Here is a 19351-nt window from a genome sequence, read left to right on the forward strand (position 1 = left end):
CGACCAGATAAACATGAGTTCTTCACGAAGAACTTGCTTAAATAATCCCAATGCATGTTGCTACATTTGTGTAGAATAATCTTCGCAAAAACAAAGAAAATATCACAGATTTTTTAAAACAAGCTTATCTTCCTTATTTTGGAACAGCGCTTGGAGAACTAGACAAGTCTTGGGCTCCCCATATGAGGGACTGATTTCCTCAAACTGCTCCTCTCCTTACACCTTTCTGCTTTGTATTGGACTGATGAAGCCGCTGTGTGGCGAAACTTTTCCTCAATAAAGCTTCCCATATGTTGCATAAGTGTCTCAATCTTCAACTTGTCGGTTTTCAAAACCATTCATCACACCATGACGGTTGCTATTTCTCTATGGTGAATGTGAAAGATTTCAATCGATACAAAAATGTCAAGTGGGAATATGATAAACCAGACGCATGTGCAACTCTTGGGTATCTTTATTGAGGAAACGTTTCGCCACACAGTAGCTTCGTCAGTCCATACAAAGGCTTTATTAGTTCTATGCTAGCAGCAAACACTGCCAGCTGTAAACACTGGTATGTGAATGCCTTCGATGTGTGGCTCAGGTCTCATTGCTGACTCCAAATCAGGATATTCCCACTTGTAGATGAACGGATCAGAGAACCGACACGTTGATAAATTAGACACATGTGCAACTCTTGGGTATCTTTATTGAGGAAACGTTTCGCCACACAGTGGCTTCATCAGTCCATACAAAGGAGAATCGTGAAGAACAGGAGAATGAGGTAATCAGTCCCTCAACCTTGAGTCGATGTGGTCAGTCCATCAATCTTGAATAGAATAAGGCATATGTGCGGAGAAGTAGCTTATAAACCGTAGGCAGGAGAGGTGCAGCAGTCGTAGGTGGTGTCACATTTGTCCAATGTGGATGTAGGTCGTACCCAAGGGTTAGGCAAGCGAAGAATTCCCAAGTATTATGATCTCAAGAAGCTGCAGTGTCTGACAGGATTGCAGATGAATGGTTCAGAGAACCGACACGTTGATGACAGCGCCTACGACTGCTGCACCTCTCCTGCCTACGGTTCATAAGCTGCTTCTTCGCACATATGCCGTATTCTATTCAAGATTGATGGACTGACCACATCGACTCAAGGTTTAGGGACTGATTACCTCATTCTCCTGTTCTTCACGATTCTCCTTTGTATGGACTGATGAAGACACTGTGTGGCGAAACGTTTCTTCAATAAAGATACCCAAGAGTTGCACATGTGTCTAATTTATCAACGTGTCGGTTCTCTGATCCGTTCATCTACAAGTGGGAATATCCTGATTTGGAGTCAGCAATGAGACCTGAGCCACACATCGAAGGCATTCACATACCAGTGTTTACAGCTGGCAGTGTTTGCTGCTAGCATAGAACTAATAAAGCCTTCAGACTACTGGGGACTCCTCAAAGGACTGGAATTGCATTCCCTAGAGAGAAGGCGAGAGAGATACGTGGGAATATACATATGGAAGATAGTGGAAGGTTTAGTCCCAAATTTGCACACTACCATAACATACTGGAGTACGAGATATGGGAGAAAACATAATTAACTCAGTGAAAAGCAGGGAAGCCACGGATATATTAAGAGAACACTGTGTCAAGATCCGTGGTGCTAGACTAACATGTTACCAGCAGATATCAGAAGTATTGCTGGAACCGGTGTAGACGCTTACAAGAGGAAACTGGACCACTCCCTCCACGGTGTGCCAGATCACCCGGGCTGTGATGGGTATGTGGGCCGGCGAGCCGCCAACAGCACCATCCTGGTCAATCAGACAATCAGCAGGGAGTCCTGGCCACAATCGGGACCGCGAGAGCAGAAAAACGCTCGAAACAGGTCACAGGTAAATCACAGGTAAGTCAGTGTCTAGCAGCAGTTGACGAAAGCAAGACTTGCAAGTCACTATCTCACACACTGCAGCTGGCGACAAGACTTTCTGAGCCAGAATCTCACTGCAGCTGGCAGAGCCGGGCTCAAGATATGGCTGGACAATATTTCCACCTGGCTGCAGTCAACAAAAGCTCGACCAAAGCTCGCAATAGGTATTTCTCGACCATCGGGTTATGTTCTCAGAATATTTGGAGTCTCTCGGGACACAGGATAACGAAGCCTAGATCCCTGAGCTGGTGGTTTTATCAAGTTTAAATCATGTTAGAGTGGAGAATTGTGAATTGTACACTAAGGTTATAAAGGCTGTATGTCCTCTGTGTACCACCAGTAACGATACATCAATTCCTAGAGGGATTTAAGAACATTCTTACTAATTATACACCTGATATAAACACGTCTTAACGAGCAGAATTTTCCTGAAGGAGCGTGTTGAATCTAACTATTTAAGTGATGTCGATGTCTTTCCCGCTGCCAGACAAAAACCGCCAGCACATGCAATTTGTTTACTGGTAATTATTAATTCATGTAATCTAGATTTCTTTTAATTTCAGTAAATTGATCAAACCATTTTATTTTTTAAAAATATAATTTTCAAAATTCGAAAACGTCCAGAAAATGTGGCACTGTAACACATAAGAACTTTAATGGTATTACGTTGAGCTCACTCTGAACTTAAGATCCAAGGGAGGAACTTACATTGCAAGTTCCACCCTTGGATCTCAAACACATAACGCAACCTTAATGTGGCTTGGCAAGTCCAACATCTGGGTTGGGCCGAGAATGGTAAGCAATTGCTAAAATTGTAATAAAAGTCTCCTGACAATAGAACCTTCATCTATAAAGGCACACGACATTTCGTTCACATGTAGTAAATGTTATGTGAATGAAACAATGTGTATCTCTCTACATTTTCTTTGGTTGTCTAGAGTCTATCATCATTGATGCCACGGGTTTACGAAAACAATATCTGACCCGGCTGTGGTGAGAAGGGAAGCACAAATCCTTCTCAGTTTAATGGATATTAAAACACCAGACCCGCCAGTGGTAGAATCATGGTTTACACTAGTACAGTAATCGTCCCTGGCAGGGGGGGTTAGGGTTGTCCGAGATTCGTCTGTAGTTCTGAAAGGTTATGGAAGCTCAAATGACATCCGTAACTCACGGTCAGGATACATAAAAATTGTCCGTTGCCGTGAAGAGATAGCAGTGTTCGCCCTTGGCAGAAGGGTTAAGAGTTGCTCAAAATTCAACCGTTGCAGGAAAGAATTAAGTTGGGTAGGGTTTACCCAAGCTTCATCCTTGGCCGAAAGGGTTATATAAGCTTTACATTAGTCCGAACCGAACCGCTTCCGAACATCGTATTGCTGACACATAAGACACAGGAAAACTTAGAACCAACGTTTCGCTCTGTGGAGAGCTTTATCAAGTCTTGATGAAACAGAGAGAAACGCGGTCACAAAAAATCGTGTTCTGCAACATTTAGCTTTGCTTTTGCAAGGTCTGTGTCCTTGTAGCTGCACGAAGCTCAGTATTAAACTAAAGGAAATGAAATTTCAATCCCTAAAACAGTAAATTTTACTAACTATAAGTGCATACACTGAAATATCTCAGTGTATACAAAAAAATATTCCTCAGAATATAATCACTAAGATCCATTTTTATGGTGTATACACAAATTTACTTTTCCCTGTGTATATACATACTAATACATCTGTTTATACACTAGTACACCTGTGTTTATATACTGATATGCAGATCTCCTTATATATACACTGACGTGCATCTCTGTGTATATACACTGATATGCAGATCTCCTTATATATACACTGACGTGCATCTCTGTGTATATACACCGATGTGCATCTCTGTGTATATACACCGATGTGCATTTCTGTGTATATACACTGCTGTGTATCTCTGTGTATATACACTGAGGTGCATCTCTGTGCATGTACAATGATGTGCACCTCTGTGTATATACATTGATGTGCATCTGTGTATATACAGTGATGTGCGCTTTTGTATATACACTGATGTGTATCTGTGTATATACACTGATGTGCATCTCTGTGTATATACACTGATGTGCATCTCTGTGTATATACACTGATGTGCATCTGTGTATATACACTGATGTGCATCTCTGTGTATATACACTGATGTGCATCTCTGTGTATATACACTGATGTGCATCTCTGTGTATATACACTAAGGTGCATCTGTGTATATACACTGATGTACATCTCTTTGTATGTACACTGATATGCATATCTTTGTGTATATTCTCTTGGGATATCCCTCGTTTGATTAGCATATATATTCTGTTTGGCTAGGTTATTCGAGAGTAATCAGAGAACTTAATATTGTAATCAAAATGCAAAATATCTCCTGGAACATCACCTTATTCATGACTTCATTATCAAGACATCATTTTATTCACGACGTCGTCACACTGACATCTCTTCATTCAAGATGTCATCATTTTCTCACTACTTCATTCACGATGTCATCACCACGACGTCATCACCACACAATATGTATACCATAAATGAATCACTCCTTAGGGTTTCTAATTCATGTCTATTGACTTACAACACTAACAGAATCACTGAACTCTACATAACACTAACAGAATCAACGGACTCTAAATAACACTAATTCACTCACTTAACTCTACATAATACTGTAGTAGTCTACTGCCCGAAGGGTTCTGAAATAATACCGCTGAGAAGAACACAAACAAATCAGAAAGACAAGTATAATTGCCTGATAACGTCAAGGAATTAATAAAATAATTGCTAAATACGCGAAAATAAGCAGAAGGGTTCCACAAGGGACTGTTTTGGGTACACATTAATACTCCTGAAATGTGTTACTGACTTTAAAGAACCCATGTTGAGAAATTAAATCAGTGGAAAAATAGTATATTGCTTCAGCTTACAACTAACATTATCTTCAGCACACTGAAATATAATTTACACTTCACATCTTCTACTTTATTTTCTCCATGTTGGTTCTTTGGTGTCAGTGATTCAGTGTTGATTACATTATTACACTCATGTGTTTCGATAAAACCCGAAGCTACCATGTACCGCACAATACAATAAGAATGTAAACAAAGCTACCAAAAACTGTAAGATAACATGATTCGGTTTAAAAAATGATAGGAAAAATGGCTGGAAAGACGACACTTATTAACTCTGCCTAGCAGAAAATGAATATTTGGTAGAAGGCAAATATAACCCTAAGTCACGAAAGGAAGAAACAAGCGATGATCATTAATTACAGAACAGTATCACTATATTACTAAGTTTCAAGAAAATAAAATCACAATTTGGTTTCAGATAGGATCACTCTGAAACTGAATACTAGATGGATCTCGCAAGTGTGTGTGTAAATAGTAACTTACACAACCTCTCCACTATGTAGCTCTCGCCACTGGATAAAATCTCCAGTAAATGGCACTGATAACTGGAAGAACCTCTTTACCACGTGACACCAGTTCATAAACGACCTCCAATATCTGATAACAACTAACACCAGACCCTCTCCGCTACATGACACTGAATGAACGTCACCTGGCACCAGTTACTCGATTATTCTCTATTTTTTATTTGGTACCAGTCGTTTGATGATTCTCTCCACTATGTGACACCAGTCACTGAATCAATCCAAGCTCAGTCATGCAGTTGCGCTGGGCATTCTTGCCCTCTTTAACCGGGTATAACATTGTGGACCTCAGGCAAAACTACAAGCGCTAGGAATCCTTTGCTACCATCTACGCCTGAGTGGCTACCTTCAAGGTAGGTTCACTGCTCCTACGCGCATCAATTTCCAGCAAGCGATGTCAGATTACAGTTGCTATTGAGAAAAATACAGATGAAAATAGTCTAGATAGTGTGACATTAGATTGGGAGCAAGTCTAAGAGTGAATGGAGATTTATCGTTCAGCGATAAAGTTGATAAAATTGAGATGAAATTCAGAGTGTAAATAAAGCAACGTTCATGAATGGATTGAGGGGATATCAGTTAGTCAGACTTGAGTCTTGGAAATGGGAAGTACAGTGCCTACACTGAAGGTCGGGTGGGACTCATAATGTCAGAGCGTCATTTAAATTGTGATCCGTTCACTTCTAGCAAAACACCTGTTGAAGAATTACTACTAATGTGTGTTTTTCTTTGGGTCATCCAACCTTGGTGGAAAAAGGTCTGTGTATTTAAAATTTATATATTAACTGTTATAAAGATACTGCCAGAGATTGAGCTTTCGAAGCACAAATTCTGATATGTTAAGTAAAAGGACACAAGTGCAATTAATGTGGCATTTTACTGTGGCAACGTTTCGCTCCTCAGGAGCCTTTTCAAGCTCCTGGAGAGCGATACGTTGCCACAATAAAATGTCACATTAGTTGCACTTGTGTCCTTTTACCGAACATATTGTTGGTAATTCTACCAAAAACTGAACCTAAATCCAACAGAATATGCAGGTTTTAAAATGAAAACAAAGCGAAAAAGAAGGAGAGAGAGAGAAAAAGAAGTTGAGAAATATATGAAGCTTTGTGGGTCGTTAAGCTCTCGGCTGAACTCTCACGCAGAGCCAAAATTACACCAAAATCCGCAAAGTCCCTTTGAGCTACGGTTGCGAAACGGCATTTTGTCACTTTCTCTTCACGTCAGTAACAGTCCGTCACTTTCTCGTCACGTCAGTAACCATATGTCACTTTCTCGTCACGTCAGTAACCATACGTCACTTTCTCGTCACGTCAGTAACCATATGTCACTTTCTCGTCAAGTCAGAAACCTTATGTCATTTTCTCGTCACATCAGTAACGATGTCACTTTCTCGTCACGTCAATAACAGTCTCACTTTCCCGTCACGTCAGTAACAGTGTCACTTTCTCGTCAAATCAGTAACAGTGTCACTTTCTCGTCAAATCAGTAACTATATGTCACTTTCTCGTCACGTCGAATGAGCAAGAAAATGGATGAAGATGGTGGAAAAACGAGGGAAATGGTGAGAAGAGAAGTGATGATAAGGAGTTAGGGATAGTGATGAATTGGAAAGGAGGGAATGGGGAATATGTGAAGGGAGAGGGAGAGAGAAAGGGAAGGGACAGAGGAAGCGATCGGGAGAGTAGAGAGAGAGAGAGAGAGAGAGAGAGAGAGAGAGAGAGAGAGAGAGAGAGAGAGAGAGAGAGAGAGAATAATGAAATGGAAGAGGAGAAAGGACGGTGAGACAGGAAGAGATTGGGAAAAGAGGGTGGATATTGAGATAAGCTTGAAACAAATTAACACACATACACACACATACACACACACGCATATATTGTGTGTATTGTGCCAAAACAAAAGCATTCACATTGCTAAACTTACAAACTATAATGTACTCACTTACCCTTAATACCAAATCTGTAATAATTTAAAGTTTAGAATTAATCTAAGTCTGCCCGAAATGCCTAGCCATGCTAGGTGTCCTAGTGGCCTCCTCTGTAATTAGTATTTTAAAACATGTAAACCACACAATATCCAAAATCTGTAAACCCAGCATTGTAATCCTTATAGAGGATAAACTTATATATATATATATATATATATATATATATATATATATATATATATATATATATATATATATATATATATATAATATATGTATATACACACACACACCAGTCAAGGACCAGGTGATCAGGCTGAGGAAGGAAGCAGGGGAACGACAAGGAAGTATGTGAGGAGCTCAGCTTAAGATTCAGAGAGGTATTAACAGTGGAGAAAGAAAGGCTTCCAGGAAACAGAGTAGCGCGCACCAGCAAGTGCTGGACGCACTGCACACAACCGAGCAGGAGGTGAAGAATCTGCTAGGTGAATTAGATATCTAGAAGGCGGCGGACCCAGATAACACCTCTCCGTGGGTCCTTAGGGAGGGAGCAATACAGATACATGACAACCAGCATGGTTTCAGGGGAAGGAAATCCTGCATAACATACTGTAGTTCTACGATACAGTAACAGAAGTAAAACAGGAGAGAGATGAATGATTCACAAATAACCCGCACATAAAAGAGAAGTTTACGACGACGTTTCGGTCCGACTTGGACCATTTACAAAGTCACATTAGACTGCATCTTTTTGGACTGTAAAAAGACTTTCGATACAGTACCGCGTAAAAGACTGGTTGAAAAGCTAGCGGAACATGCAGAAATAGCAGGGAGAGTAGTGCAGTGGATCAGAGAATACCTGACAGGAAGGAAACGACGTGTTGGTACGTGACGTGGTGTCAGTGGGTGCATGTGGAGAGTGGGGATCCACAAAGATCAGTCCTAGGTCTGGTACTCTGTCTAGTATGCGTGAATGACAAGAGACAGGGGATAGATTCAGAGGTGTTCCTATTTGCAGACGATGTGAAGCTAATGAAGTATGCCTACAAAGTCACAGTGTGACTTTGCAAATGGTCCAAGTCGGACCGAAACGTCGTCGTAAGCTCCTCTCTTCTTTGCGCGGGTTATTTGTGTATATTGAAGCAAAACAACCCACACTGCGCCCACAGCCCACACCCCTTCATCACAACCCCACCTTCAAAGTCGCCTCCTATAATACCCTGCCAGGTATGTCACTCCCCCAGCTCCCAGAAACCCGCAGAACACAGTGTTGGAAAAGAAGTTGAATTATTGGTTCAGAAACGCAGATGGAATAACATATAAATGTGAGGAGTGGCACGAAAGAATCATGGAGGCATTTCCAGACAACGTAGCACTCACGGAAACAAAGCTCGTGGGGATAACAGATGCGATCTATCTATCCGAATATCGGATCCTGAGGAAAGATAGAGGGAACAGAGCGGAAAGAATGAGTTGCACTGCTCACCAAGAACCAGTGGAGTTCTGAAGAGATGGTAAGGATGAACCGAAGGAAAGCAAGGGATTACATAATAGGAACACTTCAGGCTGGATGGGGGGGGGGTCCCAGGGTGGTGATTGCAGCGATGTACAACCCACCACAGAACAGCAGGATGCCAAGACAAGAGTATGATGAGAGCAACAGAGCAATTGTGGACACACTTGCTAGGGTGGCCAGAAGGGCCCATACGGGTAGGGCAAAGCTACTATCAGGTATTCATGAATACAGATGAAAGCTCAAGATACAAATAAACCACAGGAATGTCAGGAAGTTCTTATTCAGTTTCTGGGAAGTGGGGAAGTGGAATGGCCTCGGCGAGCAAGCGGTGAAGGTAGGTACTACAAGGTTCATGTGGCTGAGAATCTAGCAAACGGCAGTTGAGAGACGGGGCCAGGAGCTAAGACTCGAGCCATGCAAACACATATTGGTTAGTAAACGCAAACAACATACACACGTGAACACAGACAGACAGACAGACAGACACACACACACACACACACACACACACACACACACACACACACACACACACACACACATTAAATACATTATATATCACTTTTAAATACAAAATATTTTTGAACATACATTTTTGGGCCAATATAAATTGTGTTTTATGAGCCAATAAAGAGCAACAAACACTGATGAGGCAACAGTGATGAGGCAACAGTGACGAGGCAGCAGTGATGAGGCAGCAGTGATGAGGCAACAGTGACGAGGCAGCAGTGATGAGACAGCAGTGATGAGGCAACAGTGATGAGGCAGCAGTGATGAGGCAACAGTGACGAGGCAGCAGTGATGAGGCAGCAGTGATGAGGCAACAGTGATGAGGCAGCAGTGATGAGGCAACAGTGACGAGGCAGCAGTGATGAGGCAGCAGTGATGAGGCAACAGTGATGAGGCAGCAGTGATGAGGCAACAGTGATGAGGCAGCAGTGATGAGGCAGCAGTGATGAGGCAGCAGTGACGAGGCAACAGTGATGAGGCAACAGTGACGAGGCAGCAGTGATGAGGCAACAGTGATGAGGCAGCAGTGACGAGGCAGCAGTGATGAGACAATAGTGATGAGGCATCAGTGACGAGGCATCAGTGATGAGGCAGCAGTGATGAGACAACAGTGATGAGGCAACAGTGATGAGGCAGCAGCGATGAGGCAACAGTGATGAGGCATCAGTGACGAGGCATCAGTGATGAGGCAGCAGTGATGAGACAACAGTGATGAGGCAACAGTGATGAGGCAGCAGCGATGAGGCAACAGTGATGAGGCAGCAGTGATGAGACAACAGTGATGAGGCATCAGTGACGAGGCATCAGTGATGAGGCAGCAGTGATGAGACAACAGTGATGAGGCAACAGTGATGAGGCAGCAGCGATGAGGCAGCAGTGATGAGGCAGCAGTGATGAGGCAACAGTGATGAGGCAACAGTGATGAGACAACAGTGATGAGGCAGCAGTGATGAGGTAACAGTGATGAGGCAGCAGTGATGAAGCAGCAGTGATGAAGCAGCAGTGATGAAGCAGCAGTGATGAGGCAGCGGTGATGAGACAACAGTGATGAGACAACAGTGATGAGACAACAGTGATGAGGCAGTAGTGATGAGGCAGCAGTGATGAGACAACAGTGATGAGACAACAGTGATGAGGCAGCAGTAATGAGGTAACAGTGATGAGGCAGCAGTGATGAGGCAGCAGTGATGAAGCAGCAGTGATGAAGCAGCAGTGATGAGGCAACAGGGATGAAGCAGCAGTGACGAGGAAACAGCGATGAGGCAGCAGTGATGAGGTGACATTGATGAGGCAGCAGTAATGAGGTAGCAGTAATGAGGTAGCATTGATGAGGCAGCAGTGATGAGGCAGCAGTGATGAGGCAGCGGTGATGAGGCAGCAGTGATGAGGCAGCAGTGATGAGGCAGCGGTGATGAGGCAGCAGTGATGAAGCAGCAGTGATGAGGCAACAGGGATGAAGCAGCAGTGACGAGGAAACAGCGATGAGGCAGCAGTGATGAGGTAACATTGATGAGGCAGCAGTAATGAGGTAGCAGTAATGAGGTAGCATTGATGAGGCAGCAGTGATGAGGCAGCAGTGATGAGGCAGCAGTGAAGAGGCAGCAGTGATGAGGCAGCAGTGATGAGGCGGCAGTGATGAGGCATCAGTGATGAGGCAGCAGTGATGAGGCATCAGTGATGAGGCAGCAGTGATGAGGCAGCAGTGAAGAGGCAGCAGTGATGAGGCGGCAGTGATGAGGCAGCAGTGATGAGGCAGCAGTGATGAGGCATCAGTGATGAGGCATCAGTGATGAAGAAACAGTGATGAGGTAGCAGTGATGAAGAAACAGTGATGAAGCAGCAACAATGACACAGAATAATGAGGGAGCAGTGATGAGCATCATTATTTTAATGTTACAGAATACCGTTGATGAGTAGACTCGTGTGCAACAGTTTGTCAACGTTCCTGACGACACCTTTCACATAATCATCAGGATTCCTCTGTCAAAACACAAAGGAGATAACTGAAGTAATAGTGATGTAGGTATGAGGTGATCATTCCCTCACCAGAAAAAAATCAAGTTTGAGAAGACCAGAGCCCCAGCCTAGGAGTGTAACTAGCTACATTGCCGTACCAGGTTAGGGTAAGGTACAATCATTTAAAAAAATCTTATGTAACATATTAGCATATACTTAATAGCCAATAATTATATTATATATATTTGTGTGTAAAAATATCAGTGAAAATGGGAAATAAAACCAGAGCGCTTTCATGTGCTTATATATATCTTCAGAGGAAGATGTGTGTGTGTAAACACATGAAAGCGATCATGTTTTATTTCCTATTTTCACAGTGGTATTTTTACATATTTGCAGTTACGCGTTTAACTGTGTGCGTTTGGGGGACGGGAGAGCATGTATCATTATTCGTCATAAATAAAGGTAATATACCCCTACTGTTATCCAAGGCTTAACTCCAATGACTGTGCAGCTATTCACAACTTACCCACACTTTGGAGAGGAAACGTTTGAGGCGTTCCGGTCAGTCCTGGACCACGTTATTGAGGAGCAACTTGACAATTTACTGCCAAATGTTTCCTTTTTAAAGTATGTTAATGTTAATTGCTCCAGCAAGAGCACTTGACTTTTATTAACCTACAACTTCCGAGGGATCATCTCTCACCTTCACACCTCACGTTCACACTTCTCTCTCCACTAATTTGCTTCCACACTTCCTTAATCCACTCTTTATGTTCTGTACATAAAGTCAGACTTAAACACCACAACTCAGTTGAAAAGGCATTTAATTCACGAACTTGACCAATTTTTCTTGAAAAAATTAGGTGCCTATTATTATCTCTTAAATTGGAAAGAAGATTATAGGTGAATCCTGAACCAATGATACCAACTCATTTATTTCTTGATGTACCTTTACTGCATATTTTTTTCACTGAGATATTTGATAACATTTACCATGTCTGCTGCTCATCTAATTAGTTACTGCAGTACTTAAAATTAAAATGTCTCCCTTTCCCTACTTTGCCTGTTTTTGTTATTTTATTTTTAAATTATCACCCAGGTTACATTGGTCAAATACTCTTTTGTGAAATTCATGTCTACAACATGTGTTTTATTTTCTTGCAGTGACTTCGGCATTTTGAGCTGGTGATCTACCGGTTATAAACTTCCTGCTCTGAAGCCGTGCTCACTTGAGTCCTGAAGTTCGTATCATTCCCCAAAACTGGTAAGTTATCAAATTTAAGCTCCCTCTTTCAGCGAATTTAGGTAAACTTCTGCTAAATTTATTCAGATCTCGCTCGAAACTAACACTTTCTGCCAAGTACAAACCCAGTCAGTGTTTACGCTACAATGTTCCAAGAGTATAACCGTGATGCTGATTATTATCATTATATTTATTGGTTAGCGCTATCCCGCATTGTTCAAACAGCTCTTGGAGAATGGGAAGTAATCAGGATTGATCTAAAAAAGGGATGGTTTTTTCCAATTACTTGGATGAAGAGCCCTTCAACACTCTTGGAAGTACAAATTCTTTAATTTTTTATATTATATAATTCGCAGTATACAAACAGAGTTCACTGTTTTCTTCCCTCCTGGCATCGACTGGATTCATGGTCACGAGTTCCTAAATTATATTTAAGATTTAGTTAATACCTGTGACGTCCTCAATATGTTTAGGTTATGATTTAAGACTTTTTTAAGTCTTTATTTGGATTTTGGATGCTGCAAAATCGTCGTGGTTTTCTCTATTTCTGGAATGGCTTTTTGTTCCTTTGTACTTCTTCCGTCTGGTGAGAGTGGTTTTGCTCTTTGTAAATTTTGTGAAAGTTTTGTTTCTTTTGTTGTGGCATTTGTGGGCTTTTGGGAGATGCAGTAACTTTTCTTCTTCGGAGTCTTCTACATTCTCTTTTTGCTCGACGTTTTCTTTTATATTTTTCTACTGATGTCACATTTTGTACAGATTGTACACTGATTTATTCAGCTAGAGTGATCGTGACAGTCGTTATTTATTTTGTCCAGTCAATGCTTCAACTGTGAACGTGATTCTTCTTGGCTAATCAGGCCTGTCCACATGTGAAAAGTCTCAAAATTCTTATCTACATTTGTGTTTATTTCCTGGCAAGGGAGGAATCTGAAGATCTTGCAACAGCCATTTGGTCTGAGATTTTTCTGTAAAAGCTGCTTTTGTGGTCTCAGTGGCGTCCATGCTATTCTTCCTGGTATACAGTAATATGCATGTTTAGAAGACTCTAATTAAGTAGCTTGGTATAGTAGTTAGAGCCCTTGCTTGTTTGTTTTAAGACTTGCTTCCCATGGGTTCGAATCTTTCCCTTCCGAGAGATGCTGTCTCAATTAGAGAGAGAATTGCATTTGGAGGCACTGATGGTGAATCATAAATATTTCACCCTAACACATATGTGAAGGCAGCAGACATTAATTTAAGGTGTAGTTGTTGGCAATTTTTAATAGTTATTGCAGAACCTTTGTCTTTCTTGAAATGGTTTCTCAACCAGTCAGAAACTGTGCAGCAATGAGGGTGTCATATGCAGCCTCTGTGCTTTTCCATTTCAACACTCATATATCAGAAATTTACCACTGTCATCCGCATTTACAGTGTAACTTCGATATTTGAACTTAATTGGTTCCTAGATTTTTTTTTTTTTAGATTTTGTCACTAAAAAGGCTAGTTTATAGTGCACCCATATCCAGCCCATGGATGGTAGCGAAAGAGCACATGGATACACAGAAGACCTAGGGACTAGGCCCTAAAAGGATTAACAGGAGCTAATCCTTTTGGGGCCTAGTTCCTAGGCCCCCAAAAAGATTAACTCCTTACAAGCAAATTTAGGAAATTTGCATAATATATCTGGTACCTTATTTTCATTAATAACACATCTTGACATGTCACATAGGTTATTATACTATCGCTACATTTCTAAACAAGTGGACAATTAAGCACATAGTGCTCAAGATAGTGACCATAAGGCTAGTCACATACTTTGCACTTGGTTTGATTATCATGTGTGTGTCTGCCAAACTGCCAGAAGTACTTTTAACGAAGCCTAAGCTTGGCTACTGCAACATCAATCAGTTGGTTCACATTGCAAGTTGCTCCATAAGCGTACTTATCAACGTTCACGGTATAGTGGGCTATAGATTCAGTTTCATTATTTACTTCTCTCCTAATATTATTCCTAATGCTAGACAGAGATACACCATTGTTATATTCTACATTATCCTTCAGGGCTAACGTATCAACTTTATCCTGAATGAGTAATCAAATGTGTGATGGGATCCATAACAATAGTACATTAATTCCTTTTTCCCGGATTTTTGAGTAACTATACCTAGATTCTCCAATGAGCATGTTATTAGAATCAGTAATGATGATAGAGTCAAGCTCAGTGTCATATGTTAACTGCAAAACGTTCGATGTCATAACAGTTTCCCAGGCTTTATCAGCCTCATACACTGGAGGATGTTGAACTGACTCTTCCAAAATTCAGTCAGATCAGTGTCAGAAGTCACTTCAAGGTACTCTTAAAACAGGGGTTCCACGTAAAGTTTTTTTTCAGCTGAATTTTGATCAAGTCAGCGCGTTCGGACTTCAGAAAACCGTTCAAAGACAGGGTCATTTTTATGAGCAAAATTGTTTGGTTTCCAGTTTGTTTGAGGTCCGGGACGTTCGAACACCGAAGTTACCACTGTACTTGGATTTTCCTTTTGCGCTGATTGATCACAAAGTTAAGTAGGCAAGAATATTCACGTCTGCTCCCCAGTGATATAAACATGGGTGTTCTCGAATTATAGATAATTTAGACAATATTGTTGAATAATAATTTCATCCTAATTGTCTCCCTGTAACAACGTAATAGTGTTTTTATAAATCCGTATATGCAATATATTTTACTCTACGCTGACGCTCATAGGTTTTGATGGGTAGGATGACATGTCTATCTAAAACTAACAATGGCTTATAAACCACAAAATCTACTTTTCTTTCTTCGAATTCTACTTTCAATTTCTATTGCAAAATTTTAGATAAAGCCCTCAACCACCTGCCTTAGACCAGTTAACGTGACGGAGTTGCCCTCTACTATCAATACTTGCAGCATCAACAGGGATGGGCAGTGCTTTGTGGATAGCCATTTTATTTTTCTCGAGTCCTTGAAGTTTTTCTCTGGGACAACACCTAGCTGGTGTTGTGCCAGAGATGTGGAAGATAGCTAATGTAGTTTCTTTATTAAAATCAGGGAATAAGTCCATTCAATTAAATTACCGTTCAATAAGCCTGACGTCTACAGTAGGCAAATTATAATCAATTATAGCTGATATTATTAGAAGTTAATGTCTTGGTCTGAAAAGTGGCAGATAAAGTTCAGTGTGGACAAGTGTAAAGTCCTAGTCCTTGGGAATGAAAATAACCCTCGAAGTTATAAACTAGGTGAAGTAAAGCTTGATCATACAGAATGTGAAAAGACGGGAGTCATGATAAGCAGAAATCTAAAGCCAAGACAACAGTGCCTGGGTGTGCGCAATAAGGCTAACAGATTACTAGGATTTATTTCAAGAAGTATAAGTAACAGAAGTCCAAAAGTTATTTTACAGCTCTATACATCACTAGTGAAGCCTCATTTGGATTATGCCGCTCAGTTGTGGTCTCCTTACTATAGGATGGATACAAATTCATTTGAGAACAACAAGCCTTCTATCTGCATTTATGAGACATAGCATGGTCTTTATTATAATAAGATTATATTGTGGTTTCTAGATACCTCCTTGAAGTCATAAATGTTACTACCATTGTGTTCTCAAGAGGAACTGCATCACGGTATTGCGCCTTTTTGTTCCCTATCACTCACACTGACTAGCTGGCAGTGAGCCCATTTAAAAGGTTGAAAAGTTTTCCCGCCTCTTGATTCAAAGGTTAATGGTAAAAAGTAATTTCCCCTCCGAATTTCTTTATATCAGTTATAAAAACATAAGAACATAAGAAAGAAGGAACACTGCAGCAGGCCTACCGGCCCATGCGAGCCAGGTCCAAGTTACCTCCCGGCTTAAACCAATGACCCACCTAGTAAGGTCAGGTCAGGTCACATCCACTTAAGGAAAGAGCACGGCATCAGACCTATTAGCCCAAGCTAGTCAGGTCCAACTCACACCCACACACCTACTCATAGCATCGATGTCTGAATCGACTATCCTACTATTCTTTGTGTCATCAGCGAATTTACTCATATCACTAGTAATTCCCTCGTCAAGGTCATTGATATGTATTATAAACAACAATGGGCCTAAAACTGATCCATGTGGAACGCCACTTGTTACAGATCTCCAATCGGATTTTACCCCATTTATGCTTCCTTCTGGTGAGCCATGACTCGATCCATGACAGCACTTTTCCCTCAGTGCCATGAACTGCCACTTTCTTTAACAGTCTCTGGTGTCGTACTCTATGAAAAGCCATGCTAAAATCTAAACAATACCCAATTCTTTATCGTGATCAACGGCCTCGAAAGCTTTACTGAAGAAAGGTAGTAAATTAGTTAGGCAAGAACGGTCCCTCGTGAATCCATGTTGAGTATCATTAATCAAATTACGCTAACCAAGATGGCTTATGTCACTTTCATAAAGGTATACTAAAAGATGAACTGAACTCGTCCTTGAAGTGGTATTAGCACAAGTGTGAGGCCAGAATGGTGATTGGAGGCAACAAGACCATCAGTGGGTTGAGGACACATTTCTCTCGAGATTGAGCTTTATCTAGCCTTGAAAATCTCAGCCCTGAGCGAAACGTCGTCTGAAATGAAGAATTCTTCTACATTCGTCAAATGTGATACCACCTACGACTGCTGTACCTCTCCTGCCTACAGCATATAAGCCCCTTCTTCGCAGATATGCTGTATTGTTTTCAAGATTGATGGACTGATCACATCGACTCAAGGCTGAGGGACTGATTACCTCAGACTCTTCCTGTTCACCATTCTCCTTTGTATTCACCAATGAAGCCACTGTGTGGCGAAACGTTTCCTCATTAAAGATCCCAAATGTTGCACATGTGTCTAATTTTACGTCTCTTTATTGCCAAGCGTGAGGCTAGGATATCACAGACTCCGACATTACAAGGAAACACATTGCGATCTGTGTTGTCCTTTCACGAGATTTCAAATTCCAGCTCGGGGCATGTTCATATGACCTTACAGTCACGTCAGTCATGAAACAATAACTCGCCTCAGTAGGACTTGCAGATCGAAGTCGTAAAATACTACATTTGTGGCAGGATTTGCTAGGCTTTTCAGGTAGTTACTTTTGTAACTACCTTAGGATAATAATGACGTTTATGTAATATACTCTGATTCCTTGCACTTCATCCTTGAAAAAGCTCACCTAAGAAAACGCTCACCACTCAATACGGAAGTCCTTAAAAAAAAAAAAAACAGCTCTCCTGTCATAACATTCGCCTTTGGATCACATTGGAAAAGTTGGCTTTTGAAAAAGTTCACTTTTATAATGTACATTATTCAGTGTGATATAAGTTTATTCTCGTATAATTTATGTGTCTAACATTAGAAGTGTGTGATCCAGTGTCAAGAATTTGATTCTTATGAATGATCCAGCTTCATGTATATATGATTCTGGTGTATTTATGATGTATTGTATATGATCCAGCTTCATGTATTTATGATTCTTGTATATGTATGATGCGTTTTGTGAGTTTCAGTGTCATGTATCGATGAGTCTGGTATATGTGTGATTCAGCGTCATGTGTTCATCTGGCACCATCTGTGCCCCGTCAATATTTTTTTCAGTTATTTGAGCCACGCTGGCATTTGCTTTTTCTGTTCAGTCTATCCTCTAAAAAAAAAATACATTTTTTTGTGACATTGTTTTTGTGTTGCATTTGTCTGTTACATCCCGTGCTATTATAGGAATTTATTTTCTTTGTTTTCGGGAAAAAGCACTCGACTCTCCAGGATAATATAGCACTGAAATTTTATTTAATAAGAAAATATTCTCTTCATTTAAACCGAAGAAAATGATGGTCTCGTGCACTGTGCTTGGGATTAAATAGTTAGCCCAGTCAGTCACAGAGTCTTAAAGAGAAGAGGCTTGAAAGTGGCCAAGAGCTGCTGCTCCGAGGAATTGGAGTAACCTCTACTCGTTTGTTTCGGATTCATATTCAGATAACCAGGCTATGGGAGAGAGATGCTCACGACGACGTTTCGGTGCGACTGGGACCATTTACAAAGTCACTGTTTCGGATCAAAATTAATTGCTATCCCTCTTCCCTCCCCCTACCCCTACATCATCCTTCCCCAACTCCCCCCGCCCTAAACCTCTCATTAACATAAATACAGCCAGTAAATAAATAAAAAAAACAATGAAATCTCCAAACTACTGATGGGCGCTACATCTATGGAAGCCGTGGGTCATCCCCTTAAAATCTTTCCTGACGATTACATCGTCTTCACGTCTCTTCTATCAACTTTTCTGTACTTGACTGAAGCCTACTGTGTAGGTGAAACGTTTCGAAATAAAGATACCTAACTTTTGCATATGTCTTACCTAACGACAAATCTTTCTACGATAGATTTTATAACCGTGTTTCCTTGGGAGAAACCTCTCGTATATCTGGATGGTAGACTCTCTCTTCACTTGTGAAGCGAATGTGTCCCGGTCTTAGCATATTCATGCTTTTCCTGGGGTGTGGATGTCTGTATTTCTTCCCTTTTGCTATTCCAGTGTTTCCATATATGCATATCTCCGTGGCATAGAATTTGCATATTTTAGGCTATACGAGGACTTTCCCTGTGATGCTTTCCCTGTTGTTGTCAGCCTTTGTGTATGATGGCCAATCTCTGGTGCTGTGTCTGGGCTCTAGCATTCGTTGTCTAGTAACACTAATATTTTTTTCTCTCTTCGTCTTTTTGTAAAAATATCTTCCGTGCACATATTGTCTGGCGCTTGAATGGTCTTCTCATTAACTATCGTGTAATGAAAATGGTTTTGAAAACCGACAAGCTGGAGAATGAGA

At 41.0% G+C, this 19351-nt stretch overlaps 1 protein-coding gene across 1 annotated transcript in view; it reads left to right on the top strand.

Moving 5' to 3' along the window:
- LOC128701914 (carboxylesterase 4A) overlaps positions 1 to 19351 on the top strand; it is a 307498-nt gene that overhangs the window by 101428 nt on the left and 186719 nt on the right. The window contains exon 2 of the mRNA XM_070099784.1: positions 12442 to 12541. The gene's annotated coding sequence lies outside the window, so the exon portion shown is untranslated. The remainder of the gene's footprint in view (positions 1 to 12441; positions 12542 to 19351) is intronic.

This window comes from Cherax quadricarinatus, chromosome 69 (assembly GCF_038502225.1).
Source record: "Cherax quadricarinatus isolate ZL_2023a chromosome 69, ASM3850222v1, whole genome shotgun sequence".
NCBI classification, from domain to species: Eukaryota; Metazoa; Arthropoda; class Malacostraca; order Decapoda; family Parastacidae; genus Cherax; species Cherax quadricarinatus.